This window comes from Gorilla gorilla, chromosome 5 (assembly GCF_029281585.2).
Source record: "Gorilla gorilla gorilla isolate KB3781 chromosome 5, NHGRI_mGorGor1-v2.1_pri, whole genome shotgun sequence".
Taxonomy (NCBI): domain Eukaryota; kingdom Metazoa; phylum Chordata; class Mammalia; order Primates; family Hominidae; genus Gorilla; species Gorilla gorilla.
The window spans coordinates 120,775,986-120,796,137 of NC_073229.2; the positions used below are offsets into that span (position 1 = coordinate 120,775,986).

The 20,152-nt window shown below is 38.4% G+C and overlaps 1 non-coding gene and 1 pseudogene across 1 annotated transcript; both read right to left on the reverse strand.

Moving 5' to 3' along the window:
- Positions 1–13,454: 13,454 nt before the first annotated feature.
- Positions 13,455–14,621, reverse strand: LOC101154206 (small ribosomal subunit protein eS7-like; annotated as a pseudogene).
- On the reverse strand, positions 14,428–14,566 carry LOC115935054 (U4 spliceosomal RNA). The gene has a single exon (XR_004070771.1). It is a non-coding gene; the product is annotated as a U4 spliceosomal RNA (small nuclear RNA).
- Positions 14,622–20,152: the final 5,531 nt, after the last annotated feature.

Below are 20,152 nucleotides of genomic sequence, written 5' to 3' on the forward strand. Positions count from 1 at the left end.
ATTGTGAGTAAATACTTATATTCTTCTGAAGAAAAAAGGATGACAGCAATAGTATACAAACCTTTTCAACAAAATTACAGTGAGCAATGCATCCTCATATTGAAGTGCTCTACTGCAGAGCTGATGTGTAATCACTGAGCCCCAGCCAGCTTCACAGGGCTGAAGAGGAAAGCCATTTTGCCCCTATAGACCAGAGGATCAGCTTTCCATTACTGCAATTTGACTTATTTTTTACGTTGTTTTTATCAGTGTGGGAAGAATGAAATTCATAGAATCTGAAGATAGATGGAGGTCATCTCAATTAATTTTCAATTTATTACTCTAGGTAGCACGGAGATCTTTAACCTTTTGTATCAGCCATTCCAGCAAATAAATGTGAATCTACTATAAAATGTCAAGTTCTCAACACCAACATTTTAGATAGGTTGAATGCGGCTGTTGCTAAGCAAGCAGCATTCCTCTAAAATTAAAATCAAACAGAAAATCTTTTTCATTGGAAGTATCTAAATATGATTAAGAGCAGGTGCTACTTAAGATCATATTTATGGTGAAGTTCTACATAAATGTGGCTTTCCCCATTCAAAATAACAACTTGCATATTCAAGTAAATCTCCTTGTATTGAGGAATGAAGTCTCTTTTTCTAAAAACTTCACAAATATGTTCACTCTTGCAGCCACCAACAAAATAAGTACTTAGAATATTTTAGAGAAAACACTTCCCCAAGCAGCAGAATGCTTTACTTGTGCTAGCCACAAAATTAACGTAAGCCCTAAATAACCTAATAAATGGATAGCTTAATCCCATTTCAATGCCTCTCACCCTCACCCAGTAGACTCTTTCAAATTCAAATAACTCCACCTGTTTTCCTAAATGCAAAAAGAGGCCTAGTCAAAAAGTTGCTACATTCATATTTTCTGTACTTATAAACTAAATTTGAAGTCCTTCCAAACTCTAATTTTGCTCCAGGTCAGGTAATTTTTCTCTAGAAAGTTTCACAATTATTAAATTTCTTATTTAGTCTCTGAACAATTCTACATATAGTTTTTGGGAACAATATCAGTGAAACCTTTCCAAGCCATTCTTGTTCAATGACAATATGAGAAGCAATGGTAAGCAATAGGTTCACACTTAAGTTTATAGCCACAGTTCCACTTCGGGGCATAAGTTCATTGATGTGCAAATATGATACAATTTTGAAAATACTATAGTGTGGGGGTTTGAAGAGAGATATCCCAAACAAAACAGACTTATGAAGAACTCAAATGAATAATACCTATTGAATTAAACTACACAGAAAATGATTAATCAATAATTAGGAGTAACTTATATATATATATATAAAATATTTTAATCCATTCCTGACATATATTTTAATCCATTCCTGACCCCTCAGGCTTGTTCTCCCTTTGGATCAAAGTAGTGTCTAAACAGAGAAAACAGAAAAATCGCACAGAAAGTGAAACAAATGTGAATATGCCAAAACCTAAAATCTAAGAGGCAGAGTCATCCTTTTGATGTAGTGAACTTTATAAAATACTAACAAAGAAAAAATAATATTTGTATATTGTTTTTTAGAAGTTGTACCTGATTACAACAAAGCTGTCTTCAAAATTATTAATTTTTCATTATTCATTTTGTCTGTATTAAATAGAATGAAATTCCATGTCAGGAGAATATATTATTTGTTGAAGTGAGCCAGAAGTTATCAAATGCAGGTCATGTGAATAAAGTATGTGACAAAGCTGGTTAATGCCATTTTTTAAAACTCAAACACAAAGGGGGCAATTTGGCATCAAAATAAGTAATGATGGTAAAATATTACAACCTATTGAATAAAAAAATTCATGAGTCTTAACTGATATAAACACATAATACATACAAACATGCACAATGAGGGAGAAAAGAAAGTTCTTCTTTGCAATGGAATGTTAATTAATAGCTACAGAAAGAACGAGAGAAAATTGTCATTTTGCAACATCATAGTAATAATTGATCCAGGCAAGAGTCAACAGTGAAGGTCCCACAGATTGTTTATTAATTACAAAGACAAAAATGGTAACTTTCCAGAAGAAAAATTTGGTAGACAGCACCTTCAATGAGTGATGAAGGTTGAGATCATCAGTAATGGAGCTAACTCAATCTCAAACCACCTGCTATAAACCACCAAGAAGGACACAGCAACATTTGTTTGGCATTCTTGGTAAAAAGGCATAATCTAATTTCTAATTATGAGTTAACATCAAACAAACACAAACTGAGGAGCACTCTATCAAATAACTAGCCTGTACTTTTTTAAAATGTCAAGATATGACTCACAAAGAAAGACTGGGGAACAGTCCAAAATTTTTAAGATATAACTAAATTCAATACATGATCCTGGAATGGATCCTGGCCTGGGAAAAAAATAACTATACAGAATATCATTGGGATAATTGATAAAATCTGAATATGGACCATGGATAATAGTAATGTTTCAATGTTAACTTTTCTGATTTTATCATTGCATTGTGGTTATGCAAGAGAATATCCTTGTTCCTGGGAAAAACACATTGATTACTTCAGTACAAATAAGCATGATATCTAAAATTTACTCTCAAGTGTTTCAGAGAAAAATACCAACATATATTTAAAAAGCATAAGTTGGGTGGGGCCAAGATAGCCAAATAGGGACAGCTCCAGTCTACAGCTCCCAGCATGAGCGACGCAGAAGACAGGTGATTTCTGCATTTCCAACTGAGGTACCGGGTTCATCTCACTGGGGAATGTTGGACAGTGGGTGCAGGACAGTGGGTGCAGTGCACCAAGTGTGAGCCGAAGCAGGGCGAGGCATCGCCTCACCTGGGAAGTGCAAGGGGTCAGGGAATTCCCTTTCCTAGTCAAAGAAAGGGGTGACAGATGGCACCTGGAAAATCGGGTCACTCCCACCCTAATACTGCGCTATTCCAATGGTCTTAGCAAACAGCACACCAGAAGATTATATCCCGCACCTGGTTCGGAGGGTCCAATGCTCACTGAGCCTTGCTCATTGCTAGCACAGCAGTCTGAGATGAAACTGCAAGGCAGCAGCCAGGCCGGGGGAGGGGCGGCCACCATTGCCAAGACTTGAGTAGGTAAACAAAGCTGCCAGGAAGCTCGAACTGGGTGGAGCCCACCACAGCTCAAGGAGGCCTGCGTGCCTCTGTAGACGCCACCTCTGGGGGCAGGGCATAGCCAAACAAAAGGCAGCAGAAACATCTGCAGACTTAAACGTCCCTGTCTGACAGCTTTGAAGAGAGCAGTGGTTCTCCCAGCACACAGCTGGAGATCTGAGAACGGACAGACTGCCTCCTCAAGTGGGTCCCTGACCCCCGAGTAGCCTAACTGGGAGGCACCCCCCAGTAGGGGCAGACTGACACCTCACACGGCCATATACTCCTCTGAGAAAAAACTTCCAGGGGAAGGATCAGGCAGCAACATTTGCTGTTCACCAATATCCACTGTTCTCCAGCCTCCACTGCTGATACCCAGGCAAACAGGGTCTGGAGTAGACCTCCAGCAAACTCCAACAGATCTGCAGCTGAGGGTCCTGACTGTTAGAAGGAAAACTAACAAACAGAAAGGACATCCACACCAAAACCCTATCTGTACGTCACCATCGTCAAAGACCAAAGGTAGATAAAGCCACAAACATGGGGAAAAAACAGAGCAGAAAAACTGGAAACTCTAAAAATCAGAGTGCCTCTCCTCCTCCAAAGGAACGCAGCTCCTCACCAGCAACGGAACAAAGCTGGACGGAGAATGCTTTGACGAGTTGAGAGAAGAAGGCTTCAGACAATCAAACCACTCCAAGCTAAAGGAGGAAGTTCAAACCCATGGCAAAGAAGTTAAAAACCTTGAAAAAAAAATTAGATGAATGGCTAACTAGAATACCCAATGCAGAGAAGTCCTTAAAGGACCTGATGGAGCTGAAAACCAAGGCATGAGAACTATGTGAAGAATGCACAAGCCTCAGTAGCCAATTCGATCAACTGGAAGAAAGGGTATCAGTGATGGAAGATGAAATGAATGAAATGAAGCGAGAAGAGAAGTTTAGAGAAAAAAGAACAAAAAGAAGCAAACAAAGCCTCCAAGAAATATGGGACTATGTGACAAGACCAAATCTACGTCTCATTGGTGTACCTGAAAGTGACGGGGAGAATGGAACCAAGTTGGAAAACACTCTGCAGGATATTATCCAGGAGAACTTCCCCAATCTAGCAAGGCAGGCCAACAATCAAATTCAGGAAATACAGAGAATGCTACAAAGATACTCCTTGAGAAGAGCAACTCCAAGACACATAATTGTCAAATTCACCAAAGTTGAAATGAAGGAAAAAATGTTAAGGGCAACCAGAGAGAAAGACCAGGTTACCCACAAATGGAAGCCCATCAGACTAACAGCGGATCTCTTGGCAGAAACTCTACAAGCCAGAAGAGAGTGGGGGCCAATATTCAACATTCTTAAAGGAAAGAATTTTCAACCCAGAATTTCATCTCCAGCCAAACTAAGCTTCACAAGTGAAGGAGAAATAAAATCCTTTACAGACAAGCAAATGCTGAGAGATTTTGTCACCACCAGGCCTGCCCTACAAGAGCTCCTGAAGGAAGCACTAAACATGGAAAGGAACAACCAGTACCAGCCACTGCAAAAACATGCCAAATTGTAAAGACCATCAAGGCTAGGAAGAAACTGCATCAACTAACGAGCAAAATAACCAGCTAACATCATAATGACAGGATCAAATTCACATATAACAATATTAACCTTAAATATAAATGGGCTAAATGCTCCAATTAAAAGACACAGACTGGCAAATTGGATAAAGAGTCAAGACCCATCAGTGTTCTGTATTCAGGAAACCCATCTCATGTGCAGAGACACACATAGGCTCAAAATAAAGGGATGGAGGAAGATCTACCAAGCAAATGGAAAACAAAACAGGCAGGGGTTGCAATCCTAGTCTCTGATAAAGCAGACTTTAAATCAACATAGATCAAAAGAGACAAAGAAGGGCATTACTTAATGGTAAAGGGATCAATTCAACAAGAAGAGCTGACTGTCCTAAATATATATGCACCCAATACAGGAGCACCCAGTTTCATAAAGCAAGTCCTTAGAGACCTACAAAGAGACTTAGACTCCTACACAATAATAATGGGAGACTTTAACACCCCACTGTCAACATTACACAGATCAACAAGACAGAAAGTTAAAAAGGACATCCAGGAACTGAACTCAGCTCTGCACCAAGCAGACCTAATAGACATCTACAGAACTCTCCAACCCAAATCAACAGAATATACATTCTTCTCAGCACCACACCACACCTATTCCAAAATTGACCACATAGTTGGAAGTAAAGCACTCCTCAGCAAATGTAAAACAACAGAAATTATAACAAACTGACTCTCAGACCACAGTGCAATCAAACTAGAACTCAGGATTAAGAAACTCACTCAAAACTGCTCAACTACATGGAAACTGAACAACCTGCTCCTGAATGACTACTGGGTACCATAACAAAATGAAGGCAGAAATAAATATGTTCTTTGAAACCAACAAGAACAAAGACACAACATACCAGAATCCCTGGGACACATTCAAAGCAGTGTGCGGAGGGAAATTTATAGCACTAAATGCCCACAAGAGAAAACAGGAAAGATCTAAAATTGACACCCTAACATCACAATTAAAAGAACTAGAGAAGCAAGAGCAAACACATTCAAAAGCTAGCAGTAGGCAAGAAATAACTAAGATCAGAGCAGAACTGAAGGAAATAGAGACACAAAAAACCCTTCAAAAAATCAATGAATCCAGGAGCTGGTTTCTTGAAACGATCAACAAAATTGATAGACTGCTAGCAAGACTAATAAAGAAGAAAAGAAAGAAGAATCAAATAGACACAATAAAAAATGATAAAGGGGACATCACCACCGATCCCACAGAAATACAAACTACCATCAGAGAATACTATAAACACCTCTACACAAATAAACTAGAAAATCTAGAAGAAATGGATAAATTTCTTGACACATACACCCTCCCAAGACTAAACCAGGAAGAAGTTGAATCTCTGAATAGACCAATAACAGACTCTGAAATTGAGGCAATAACTAATAGCTTACCAACCAGAAAAAGTCCAGGACCAGATGGATTCACAGCCGAATTCTACCAGAGGTACAAGGAGGAGCTAGTACCATTCCTTCTGAAACTATTCCAATCAATAGGAAAAGAGGGAATCCTCCCTAACTCATCTTATGAAGCCAGCATCATCCTGATACCAAAGCCTGGCAGAGACACAACAAAAAAAGAGAATTTTAGACCAATATCCCTGATAAACATCGGTGCGAAAATCCTCAATAAAATACTGGCAAACCGAATCCAGCAGCACATCAAAGAGTTTATCCACCATGATCAAGTGGGCTTCATCCCTGGGATGCAAGGCTGTCTCAACATACACAAATCAATAAACATAATCCAGCATATAAACAGAACCAAGGACAAAAGCCACATGATTATCTCAATAGATGCAGAAAAGGCCTTTGACAAAATTCAACAACGCTTCATGCTAAAAACTCTCAATAAATTAGGTATTGATGGGACGTATCTTCAAAATAATAAGAGCTATCTATGACAAACCTACAGCCAATATCATACTAAATGGGCAAAAACTGGAAGCATTCCCTTTGAAAACTGGCACAAGACAGGGATGCCCTCTCTCACCACTCCTATTCAACATAGTGTTGGAAGTTCCGGCCAGGGCAATCAGGCAGGAGAAGGAAATAAAAGTATTCAATTAGGAAAAGAGGAAGTCAAATTGTCCCTGTCTGCAGATGACATGATGGTATATCTAGAAAATCCCATCGTCTCAGCCCAAAATCTCCTTAAGCTGATAGGCAACTTCAGCAAAGTCTCAGGATACAAAATCAATGTGCAAAAATCACAAGCATTCCTATACACCAATAACAGACAAACAGAGCCAAATCATGAGTGAACTCCCATTCACAATTGCTTCAAAGAGAATAAAATACCTAGCAATTCAACTTACAAGGGATGTGAAGGACCTCTTCAAGGAGAACTACAAACCACTGCTCAATGAAATAAAAGAGGATACAAACAAATGGAAGAACATTCCATGCTCATGGGTAGGAAGAATCAATATCGTGAAAATGGCCATACTGCCCAAGGTAATTTATAGATTCAATGCCATCCCCATCAAGCTACTTCCTTACACCTTATAAAAAAATTAATTCAAGATGAGTTAAAGACTTAAATATTAGACCTAAAACCATAAAAACCCTAGAAGAAAACCTAGGCAATACCATTCAGGACATAGGCATGGGCAAGGACTTCATGTCTAAAACACCAAAAGCAATGGCAACAAAAGCCAAAATTGACAAATGGGATCTAATTAAACTAAAGAGCTTCTGCACAGCAAAAGAAACTGCCATCAGAGTGAACAGGCAGCCTACAGAATGGGAGAAAATTTTGGCAATCTACTCATCTGACAAAATCTACTCATCTGACAAAGGGCTAATATCCAGAATCTACAGTGAACTCAAACAAATTTACAAGAAAAAAACAACCCCATCAACAAGTGGGCGAAGGATATGAACAGACACTTCTCAAAAGAAGACATTTATGCAGCCAAAAGACACATGAAAAAATGCTCATCATCACTGGCCATCAGAGAAATGCAAATCAAAACCACAATGAGATACCATCTCACACCAGTTAGAATGGCTATCATTAAAAAGTCAGGAAACAACAGGTGCTGGAGAGGATGTGGAGAAATAGGAACACTTTCACACTGTTGGTGGGACTGTAAACTAGTTCAACCATTGTGGAAGTCAGTGTGGCGATTCCTCAGGGATCTAGAATTAGAAATACCATTTGACCCAGCCATCTCGTTGGGTATATACACTGGGTAAATACCCAAAGGATTATAAAACATGCTGCTATAAAGACACATGCACACGTATGTTTATTGCGGCACTATTCACAATAGTAAAGACTTGGAACCAACCCAAATGTCCAACAATGATAGACTGGATTAAGAAAATGTGGCACATATACACCATGGAATCCTATGCAGCCATAAAAAATGATCAGTTCATGTCCTTTGTAGGGACATGGATGAAGCTGGAAACCATCATTCTCAGCAAACTATCGCAAGGACAAAAAACCAAACACCGCGTGTTCTCACTCACAGGTGGGAACTGAACAATGAGAACACATGGACACAGGAAGGGGAACATTCACACACCGGGGCCTGTTGTGGGGTGGGGGGAGAGGGGAGGGATAGCATTAGGAGATATGCCTAATGTTAAATGATGAGTTAATGGGTGCAGCACACCAACATGGCACATGTATACATATGTAACAAACCTGCACATTGTGCACATGTACCCTAAAACTTAAAAGTATATTAAAAAAATAAAATAAATAAAAATAAATAAAATAAAATATAAAGGGAAATAAAATAAAAAAATTAAAAGCATAAGTTAAAATAAGAGAGTAAATGGGGTCAAGATTTAAGCAATTTGTGTATCTGGGTAAAAGTATATATAACAGAAATTCTGTGTGCTGTTCTCATCTTTTTGTAAGTTTGAAATAATGCAAAAATAACTCGTAAGAAATAAAAGAGAATATAGTCATTAAACTTTCTTAGGAGACCATAGGAAGTGTATAAAAATATTCTTTAAAAGGTTTGGAATCATAGAAACATAGTAGGAATCATACAAATCTATGCTAAATAATCCTTAGCAAGAAGAGCTCATGAGATTGCATACCTCTAGGCTGTGAACATCCTAGGCACATGCTGGCTCCACCCTCTTGCCAGAGAGTGGTCCCATCTCTAGTGGTACCATGTGCCATAATACTCTCTTTAGTTCGTATCTTAGTCACATGGTTTGGAACACTCACTTCCCTATTTGTACAGCTAGTTAAATGTAAGTGTGTTTATTTGGGAAATAATCATTTGTCCTCTTTGATAATATAAAACAATTATTTACCTCGTGTTTACAGAAAGGGCCCTTTGCAAATAAAGCTATAAACAACTAGCAAAAAAAAATAGCCTACAACTCTTGAGACATACATCAATTTCATAAAATGAAAGACATTGCAAAAATACTAATAGAGTTTAGTCAAACAGTATATACATATACATATATATGTATATATGCATATATGTGGCTGCAAATACAGTCAGAATAGCAGTACTTTACTGAGTATTTTAGTCAAGATGAAAATTTATTAGACATAATTCCCTTTTAATAAGTGACTAGTGCCTCTAAATATTTTCTTCATATCTTACTTGTTTTATCCCCAAAATATCACTCAATTCTCAAACTAGAGGAAGACTGCTCTCTCCAGTAGTAGCTTTAAATCTCACATACCAAATCTCAAAACATAAGAAGTCATTTAACTGAGTCTAAAATTATTCCCCTGCTAAATGGGGTAATACTAGTATTTATGGCATAGGATCATAAATATTTAAAATGTTAAATGCTTTTTAAAGGGCATAGCATAGTGCTTGGAGCATAATCAGAACTCATACAAGAAACACAGATCACAGTATTTTTGCCTAGAAAGACGTGCTTGGCGATCATGATGATCATTTTTTAATTGATACGTAATAGTTACACGTATTTATGAGGTACATGAGGGTTTTCTTTAGATATGTGCACACAACATATAAAGATCAAATCAGGGTAATTAGGATATCCACCACCTCAAACAATTATTTTGTGTGTGTGTTGGGAACATTCCAGATTGTCTCTTCTACCTATTTTCAAATATACAATAAATTCTTGTTAACTACAGTTTCCCTACAGTGCTATTGAACACTGTACTTATTTCTTGTATCTTACTGTATTTTTGTACCCCTTAACCAAGTGTTCTTCATCCGTGCTACCCTTCCCAGCCTCTGTAACCACCGCTGTACTCTCTACCTTTATGTGATTCATTTCTTTTAGCTCCCACATATGAGTGAGAACATGCAAATAAACTGAGCCTGGCTTATTTTACTTAACATAATGACCTCCAGTTCGATCCATGTTGCGGCAAATTTCGTATTGAGCTTTTCTTCAGTTCTCTCAAAGTGATACATGTAAACAACCATTCCTTTACATGTCGAGCAGTATATGCATTGAAAATCATTTAAGAATTATTCAGTTCTTATGCTCAGCTACAATGGCCATTCAATTCCTGGGAGCAGTCTGATGCTGATGTACAAAAGTGCATCCGTTCTCCTATGCCCGCACTGTTTCTATTTATAGTGGCTACTAAACAAGGCTGCAGGAACAGAGACCACAGCGCAGCAGCCACCTTCCAGTGGCTGTCTGCCTTTACTTCTTGCTATAAGAAATGCCTTTTGTCACATCCTGAGATCAAAAAACACATTTTATTCCATTATTCGTGATTGTTTTCTATTGAAAGATCACAAAATTTCTGATTATATACTTATTTTGACCTCTGGGACTTTTTAAACACACACATACACACGCATCTAGTGTTGTAGACAGATGAAATTACTCATTACCTTTTTGAAGGAGTTAAAATAGAAAGCAGTTTTCCGACTGTGAAGCACAGCACTTTCCTATTTTTTCTAAAAGTGGCATGTTAATAGGAAAAGCTATCAAAAAGAGCTATTTCTGTTTGGGCATAGAAAATAATCTCTAGACATGTGATGTTGTTTCAGATTGATTTCTCTCTCAGTGTTTCTTTGCACATGTTGTTATTACTTCTTAGGAAGGCATACTGAAAAAGAATATATAACAGGACAAAACACTCTCCCATGAGGCTTTGAAACAGCTCTTACATAATTAAGTGTCAAGAATAATAATTTGTCTTTTTGTTGTCACACATTCTACTTATCTGAGAAGGCAAAATGGAAAATCAGAAAAGAACAGATCTCAGGGTCCCTGCTTTCTCATGTGTGCTATTTATTTTATGTTTTTTTCCTTCCTCTCTGAAGTCTTATTTATTTACATGTGCAAACACTGTCAAATCTCTTCCAGTTTTCTCATTCCCAGACAAGCTTCTAGAAAGAAGAGTCTGCTCCCAGTGGCTCAGTTTGCTTTCATCATGTTTGGCAGCACCTCTGCTTTCTGCCCTCTGACTCCTGAGCTCCTCGGACCACCAACATGGTGATCACCCACTTAGTTGCTAAAGCCAAGGGACCTGTCTACATCCAGTTCCAGTTTGGGCATGCCGAAACACTCCTGCAAATTGTTACTTCCCAATGTTCCCCACTTGCCCTTCTCCCAAATCTCTGGTTTGTTATTCTTAATTTCCTTGGAAGCCTCCCTTTTCCTTAGAATATTGGTGTTTCTATTTTTTTCCTCTCTCTCCTCACTCTACATACTCCTCTTAGATGTAGAACGAATTCATTCCCATAGCTTCAAGTTCCACGTGGGTCCCAGTGAATCCTATTTGTAGCACAACTTCTGTCCTGTCAATCTTCTTTATCAGACAAATCGTCTTAGATCTAGCCAGTACCTCAAACGCCACATTCCAGAATAGAGTTTAGTATCTTCCTACTGCCCAGGCTGTGCATTCTCCTGAGCTTCCTCCAATGAATGAAGCAACCTATAGTAATAATAGTAGCTCACATTTATTCAGTATTTATTCTGCACCAGGCAGTTTGTTACTTTTCCTTTTTTTTCCGACTTTTGTTTTAGGTTTGGGGGGTACATGTGCAGGTTTGTTACATGGTAAATTGCGTGCCACTGGGGTTTGGTGTATGAATAATCCCATTACCGAGGTAGTGAATATAGTACACAGCAGTTAGTTTTTCAACCCTTGCCTCCCCACTGCCCTCCCTCCTCTAGTAGTCCCCGGTGTCTCTTGTTCTCATCTTTGTGTCCATGTGTACTCAAGAATCATCTATGACAAGCCCACAGCCAACATCATACTGCATGGGAAAAGCTGGAAGCATTCCCCTGAGAAGCAGAAAAAGACAAGAACGTGCACTCTCACCACTTCTGTATGATTTTCATATGTGCTCTTGCATGTAATGTTCACTACAAGTCTAAAAAGGAGGTACAATTGTTATCCCCATTCTGTAAATGAGAACAGGAAGCACAGCATGATTACAGAACCTTGCCAAAGCCACACAGGATAACGGACAGTCCAAGGGACTTCAGATTCAGATTCTTAACCACTTTGCCAGACTGCCTCTCTTCCATCTCCTGCTCTCTTTCTCTGATTGATAACATATTTTTTAACCTGATCTTCTCTGCAACAGCCTTAGTTTAGTTTTCATTATTTGTTGCCTTGATTGCTTTATAAAGGCTTCTTTTACAATTATTTACTATAGCTACTATACAATGGAGCTATACTATAAAGTATATTCTCCATTTTACTTTGGGAATCATCTTCAAAACACCAATCTGATCACGTTAAACCACAGACCCTCTCTATGACATAGTAGGTCTTTCAAGATTAGATTCCTGTCTACTTACCCAGTCTCCTCTTTCTTTCTTTTGTATTCAAAGATGTTTTAATCATACCAATACATGCACCTGGTTTAAAATATATATATTAGATTGAAGCATAGTAAATCACTGATATTTAACCAATTTCAGTCTACTAAATAGCAATTTCATATTCGGCTTATTATTACTGAAGTTTATAATGGAAAACAGTAGCTCCTTCCTTTGTCCCTCCTTAGTGCCAAATATACTCTCCAGAGACAACCATTTTTTATCATTTCAGTTGGTTCCTGATGTTCCCTTCATATTTCTTATACTATGCTAAAAGAGTTTAGGTTTGGCTCTGACAAGCTCAAAGCCATGCCTCAAATAAGAAAAACAGGGTTTTTGTTTTTGAGTTTTTCTCTTACATAAAAGACTTGCGGTATAAAGAGCCAGACTTTTCCCAGTTCACATTCCACTGCCACTAGAATGTAGCCTCTGTCCTCACAGTCTGAGGTAGAATCTATGTTTTAGAAATCAAGATGGGGAAAATAAACAAAGACAAAAAGGCAAAGGGCACATGGACATGCTGTTCCTTGAAGGATTTCAGGTGCTGTCACTTGAAACGTGTATGTACAACTCATGAGCCAAAACTTCATCCCAGCCCGGAGGGTGGAGAAGTATTGCTTGCACTGGCCAGCCATGTGCCAAAGCCTCCTGTTGGACAAGGAGAGACAGCTTCTGGGCGACCTCTAGAAGTCTCTTCTACATAGGTATATACTTCTCTATCTAGATTTATCAATACTTCAGACTTTATCTTTAAATTTCCATATATGACACACGTGCATTTAACTTCTGTACTCTCACCTCCTCTCTCTTATTTCTTAAATATAGTTAAAAGCTACTTTTAGTTGAATCCATATAATCTGATTCAGAAAATATAACTCGCTGCAAAGAAAAAGTTATCACAACATTATTATTATTTTCTTTTTTTCTTACTGTGAAAATATTTTATTTAGTCATTTTTGTTTACAATTGAAACTCTGGGAATTCAAAATTAACATCCTTGCCCGTGAGCTTCTTATAGACACCACAAAAAATTTTAACTTTATGTTCCACATTGTTCTGCTGTGCTTTGTTCAAATGAAGCTTTATGAGCAGGCCACCGTCCAGTTTCATGCGGATTCTCTTGCCCACAATTTCACTTGGGAAGACCAAGTCCTCAAGGATTGCGTCGTGCACAGCTGTCAGGGCACGGCTCCTGGGATGCTTTTGCTTATTTTTCGTACAGCTTTTTCGAGTTGGCTTAGGCAGAATTCTCCTCTGAGTGATAAAGACAACATGCTTCCCACTGAACTTTTTCTCCAATTCGCTACTAGCTGGACTTGGATTTTCTCGAAAGATTTCAGTTTAGGAGCGGGAACAAAGATTATGATAGCTTTCCGACCACTACCAACTTCAGTTTCTTTGGCTGCCGTAATATTCAGCTCCCTGAGCTGAGCCTTGAGGTCTGAGCTCATCTCCAGCTCCAGAAGAGCCTGGGAGATGCCGGACTTGAACTCGTCCGGCTTCTCGTCACTGGGCTTCATGATCTTGGCGCTGGAACTGAATATGGCCTTTTCCTTGCTAAGCGCCAGCTTAGGAAGAGGATCAATACATTATTTTTTATAGAGCTTTTTGTTCACTATTGTGTCACCTTTTTAAAAATTCTTATTTTTTTGCTTGCCTAATTTTCATTTAAATGTTGTTAATACTTTCCTTCATCTCTAAGTTACCACCGACAATTTCATCCATTCCATTGGGTCTGCTTTTTTTCTGGATGGAGCTCTGCATCATGGGGGCCTTCATTCTCCTGCTCTGAACAAGGATGGTTGCTCCTAGGCCCTCTGAATGGTTTTCAGCCAGGCACTTCTTTTGCTATTCTCCTTTGTTAGAGACATGCTTCCCTAGATTCTATGTTTGCCTCTTTGTCTTTTTTTAAATCTTGGTCACTAGAGACTGTCAAAAATTGCCAATACCGACTATGTTTCAAGTTGTCATGGTGGGATATTGGGAAACGTTATCAATTAGCAATAATTGCACCTGGAATAAACCTCACTGGCTACCATACTCCCACTGTGCAAAGCTTATGCTTTCCTCTTACTTGATTTATTCCCGTATTTTGCTGGAACACATCCTCCATTAATCGCTTAACAAAGGTTCCATGAGGAGGTCTTCATCTGTTCTTTTCATTGTTAAGTATCAAGTTCTCAGTAAGATACATAAAGATAGATGATAGATGATAGACCAATAGACAGACAGACAGACAGAGGGTGGCTGGATGGATAGATGATAGATAGATAGATAGATAGATAGATAGATAGATAGATAGATAGATAGAGTGAGCTTTTCCTCAGAATTTTGAAAACCATCTTCTACTCTGTCATTGTTCCTAGACTTTCTTTGAGATGTCTGGTACTATTCTGATTCCTAGTCCTTTACATGTGTCTTTTCTTTCTAGCACTCAGAAGGTATTTATATCTGTGTTCTGAAATTTTCTTTATGTCTGTGCTCTGCAGTTTCACTATGAAGTGTCCTCGTGTGGGTCGTTTCCATTCTTGGCACTGGCAACTTGGTAAGGCTTCTACATCTGGATATTAATATACTTCAATTCTAAGATATTTTACTGTATTTCATTTTTATCATTTCCTTTCTTCCATTTTCATTATTTTTTCTTTCTTTTTGGATCTTAGTCAGATGTGGAACTTCCTATATTTATCTTCTAAGTATCTTCTTTTTTCTAATATTTTCCACCTCTGTTTTATTTATTCATTTTTCCTTTTTTGAGACAGAGTCTCGCTCTGTTGCCAGGCTGGCATGCAGTGGCATGATCTCAGTTCACTGCAACCTCTGCCTCCCAGGTTCAAGTGATTCTCCTGCCTCAGCCTCCCAAGTAGCTGGGACTACAGGCACATGCCACCACGCCTGGATAATTTTTGTATTTTTAGTAGAGTCGGGGTTTCACCGTGTTAGCCAGGATGGTCTTGATCTCTTGACCTCATGATCCACCTGCCTCGGCCTCCCAAAGTGCTGGGATTACAAGTGTGAGCCACAGCGCCCAGCCTTCTACCTCTGTTTTTTGTTTGTTTTTTGTTTTTTAATTGAGACAGAGTCTCGCTCTTTCACCCAGGCTGGAGTGCAGTGGTGTGATCTCGGCTCACTGCAACTTCCACCTCCACCTCCATGATTCTCATGCCTCAGCCTCCTGAGTAGCTGGGACTGCAGGTGTGCACCACCACAACCAACTAATTTTTTTTTTAAGTAGAAATGGGGTTTCGTCATGTTGGCCAGGCTAGTCTCAAACTCCTGACCTCAGGTGATCTGCCCGCCGTAGCCTCCCAAAGTGCTAGGATTACAGGTGTGAGCCACCATGCCTGGCCTCCACCTCTGTTTTTATTGTATTTTGAGAAATTTTCTTGACTTTATGTTCCAAACCTTCTTTTTTATAATTCTAGCCACCTGATTTTTTAATTTACCTGTATGTTAATTTTTAAAATTGTTTTCTGGGACTTTTTAATAGTTACAGCATGTTCTCACAAAACCTTAAAGTTTTAGTTGGAGCTGTGAAATTTTTATTTGGGAGAGGTTAATTCTGATTTATGCATTTTTTTGCTGTGGGCACTTTCTCTGTATGTTTATTTTATTTGTTTGTCTTTAGCTTTACTTTTATGCCAAGAGATCTTTGGTTTGAGTACATATTAAAAATGAAAGCTTAAAAAGCTAACAGGCAGCTTTCTAATACGATGTCAATTCACATGTTTCACTATGGATTGACCAGTGGGAACCACATTTTCACTGGCGATTTCTAAACATCAATATGTGAAGAACTTTTCCCTGAAGCCATTCTATTTTCCAGAAGAGTTCTCCAGTCTCCTGATTGGAATATGTGCAACAAAGGCCAGATGGGAACAAAGGAATAGAGATCAACCATCCTTGAGTGCAGCTCTTCAATCAATATTACTAAATTTTCCCTTAATTTCAAGTATTCACTATTTAATTCCTATAGAAAAAGAACCTACAATCTTTTGTCTGAAAGCTACAAATCTAGTTATTGGTTCAACTAGTTATTGGATAGAAATAAGAGTTGAGATTCCAGTTCCATATTCAGATGTGTAAGCCATTCCTTTGTTTGTACCATTTTTAGTTCTGGACTTTACTTCCTATATTCTGAAATATATACCATCCTGACCCTTTCTGCATTTGGGGGGACCAAAAAAAAAGCCCTTCTTCTTCTGTATAAGCTTCTACACTGATAAGTACATAGTTTTTATCCTATCCAGAGCTGATATCTAACTGACATTCACCAGGTTAGCCATGACAGTTCATGAAATAGAAATACTATTGTCCTTCTTGGTTATTAGCTACCTCTCCAGAATCCCTCACACACACACCCCCCACCACATCCTCTCCCTGGGAAACCCCCTTTTCACATGCACCCACACGACTCTTCACAGGAAGCAGATGGTGCACAGAAAATGGGAGCATTGAAGGATTTAATGAAGAGAGCATTTACAGCAGCATGAAGAGGGTTAAGGGAAACCAACAAACAAGGGATGGAACAAGACACCAGAATCATCAAGATTAGAAAGCTATTACCTCCTCTAAGCCTGAAGAGGCAAGAAAGGAAACTGTTGGTGCAGCTAAGCAAAGCTATAGCTATAGAATGGATTACCCTACAGAAACTGTGGTCCTAGGTAGAGGATAGCAGGCACACAAAACCATGGCTCAGCAGGGAAAGAACCAATAGAATAATGATCCTGATACCCCTGATGCCTCCTTTAGGTGAACCGTCAGGTAGTCAAAAAGCAAGGGAGTCGTCTCAGCTCTAAAAGTTTAGTGAAGAGTACATCTAGATAAGCCAAGGGGTGACAGAGACTGTGCAGCACACAACTGGTTCAGCAGAGGGTCTCCAGGAAACTCTTCTGCACGACAACAGGCAATTCTTTCTGATTGCTTGGGCCCTGCATCATACTTATTTTTAAATATTTTAAATAACATTTCTGTTTCTATGAACTTCCTAAATTCACAAACTATAACAATCTTTCATCTACTAACATCCCCTCTCTCATTCCCTTTTTCTCTGTGGATTTACACCGACTGTACATGGGAGTCAGAGGAAAGGGGAAATGATTTATTTCATTTTAATGGAGTCTCAGGAGGCAGGAGCAATAATTGCCTGTGAACAACCTGGCATCTTATCCAATCAAAACACTACTGTTTCCCTTGATTCAACTACTTCATCCATTTGTAGATCTTTATAAATGCTATGCCATCTCACACCACCAAGGCATTTTTCATCTAACTAGAATAACCCTCATTTACCTAGATAACTCCAAATCTTTCTATAGGTCAGCTCAAAAATCACCTCCCTTAGGGAGCCCTGCCTGGCCCTTCCCCAATCCATCCTAAGTGCCCTCCTGTGTGCTTTTATAGCACTGTGTGCTTACCGCTATCGCCACACTTTTCCCATTTTGCTGCAATTGTCTACGTCTACTCTTCAATGAACTATTAGCAGAAATAGCATATCTATGTTCAGTGGTTCTCAATCTTATCAGACCAAGCCCTCCTATTTATAAGTATATTTAGTCCTTTTACTCTCCTAAAATGAAATCCATATTTAATATATCCTACATAAAAACATGCTTAAAATACCAAGAGGCCTGATGGCTTTTGCAGCAAGAGTGTAGCACAGATTCCTGACATTCACCTTCTTGGGCCAGAAGTCAGGGCTGCATCTCTGAGGCCAACTGCAGTACCCAGAGAAGATCAAGCACATTCTGCCCTGGCTTCAGAAGGAGGACTCACCAACACCCTGTGCATGTTCAGCATGCAGTGCCTTGAACAGAAGAGTTTTCTTTGCTGGCAACCAAACGTGTATCCTGCAGAGGTGTTTGGAGGAGTTACTGTGGTACTATGTTATATATACGATTTATCCACAGATGCTAAGTAATTGCCTCCAAGGGAGTAAAAATCTGGAATGCCAATGGATCTCAAAATCTTTCTGGGCAGTCTCGGGTTCCCCACCAGGAGATGCATATTTGGAACCAGCTTATGGAAGACATCAGTGGAGACATTGGAGACAGAATGCAAAGAGATTAATCCTGATTATTCAGGTTAAGGAGTAGACCAACTGCCAAAAGTTATTGACAAAATGAAAACCAACCACAATGACAAAAGAATCATCAAGTGTGCTTAGAAGTCAAAAAAATCTCCCTTTGATCGTTCTGGTGTCATGTTAGTTGCCAGTTTGATGGTGGGTAGTGAACTTTACCGGGGGTCAGGAAACGTGGGGCCCTGGTGCTTTTTAGCATCACATGATCCCACACATCACAGACCTGAAGCCAAGTGACTCTACATATTTTGGAAGATGCTCATATATACCTAAATCTCATTGAGCCACTGAAAATTAATTAGACATTTCTACAAGTTCAGAACATTAAAAAAGTTAAGATAATTAGTGATGTTAAAGCTGAAGATATTCAGATTAAAGGTCATGGCATTCATCTAACTATTAAAATTAGAAATGTTTGTCTGAAATGCCTTTGTATATTTTCAGGGTTTGATCAGTCTTTTGGAGATGGCCTGACTGCCCTGGTGAGATTTTTATTTGTGCTTCAAATGAAAAAAGAACTAGGTCAAAACCCCATTAGTATCCTATCAGTTACTATGCATCATTAAGAACAGCTTCCACTGGGGATAATTCTTTTAGTAAAAAAGGCTCACCTTTTTAGAAAAACAATACCATTAATGTGATTAAGAATGTATAAAAATTATAGCAGTATGAAAAAGATAAGAAGATTGAAAGTTTATATACCCTTAAAAAATGCATGCATTTCAAACCTACATCTGTATGAAGAAGGTGAGTGAATTTCAAGTGTTGTATAAACAATATCACTTTAGCAGTATTTAAATACTATCAATCACAATATACAATGAAGCGATAGTCTTTTGAAATATGTTTTATATATTTCTATAAATATTATAAATCAGCATTCTGTTCTCAAATCAACAAAATGCCCTCAGTATAGTATAAGAGCAATAAGAAAATTATGTATAATAAATGAGACTAAATCATTGAAGACAAGTCTTAAATTAGTCAGATGTTTGCAACTATATGAAGAATCACATCGAATATAGTAGCTCCTAATGCAGTTATAAGTATGTGACCTAAGAGACTCAAATACTGTATCACAAAAAGCCTTTCCAGAAGGATGAATAACCTTGGTAAGTTCTGAACAAAGCAAAGGGTAATCTTATTGCAGTTTACGTAGTATATTTGCATTCTTGAAAAAAATCAGCATATTTGAGTTAAATGGAGTTGGACTCTGGACTCAAATAACTACAAAAACAAACCTTTCATCTATTGTCTCTAGACACATTTTAATCTTTTTGAAATTAGAAAATTCATCTTACAGTCAATGGCTTCTTACAGTCTCTTTCAATCAGGTTGCAGCCAAGATGAGGAAACTTGATCAGTTGTTCATATCCTCATCACTTCAATTGGGTTATCTGCTTTGCAGGTATTACATGTGTTGAGTTTAATTGCTATATAACATGTCATTTAAAGAGATTATATTATGAAGCAGCATCAATACAAATAATTATTCATAAGCGTGGAAGCAGGAAAGTGGACATCATTTTGAAATTACAAAGTATTCGTCATTGGAAGAATAA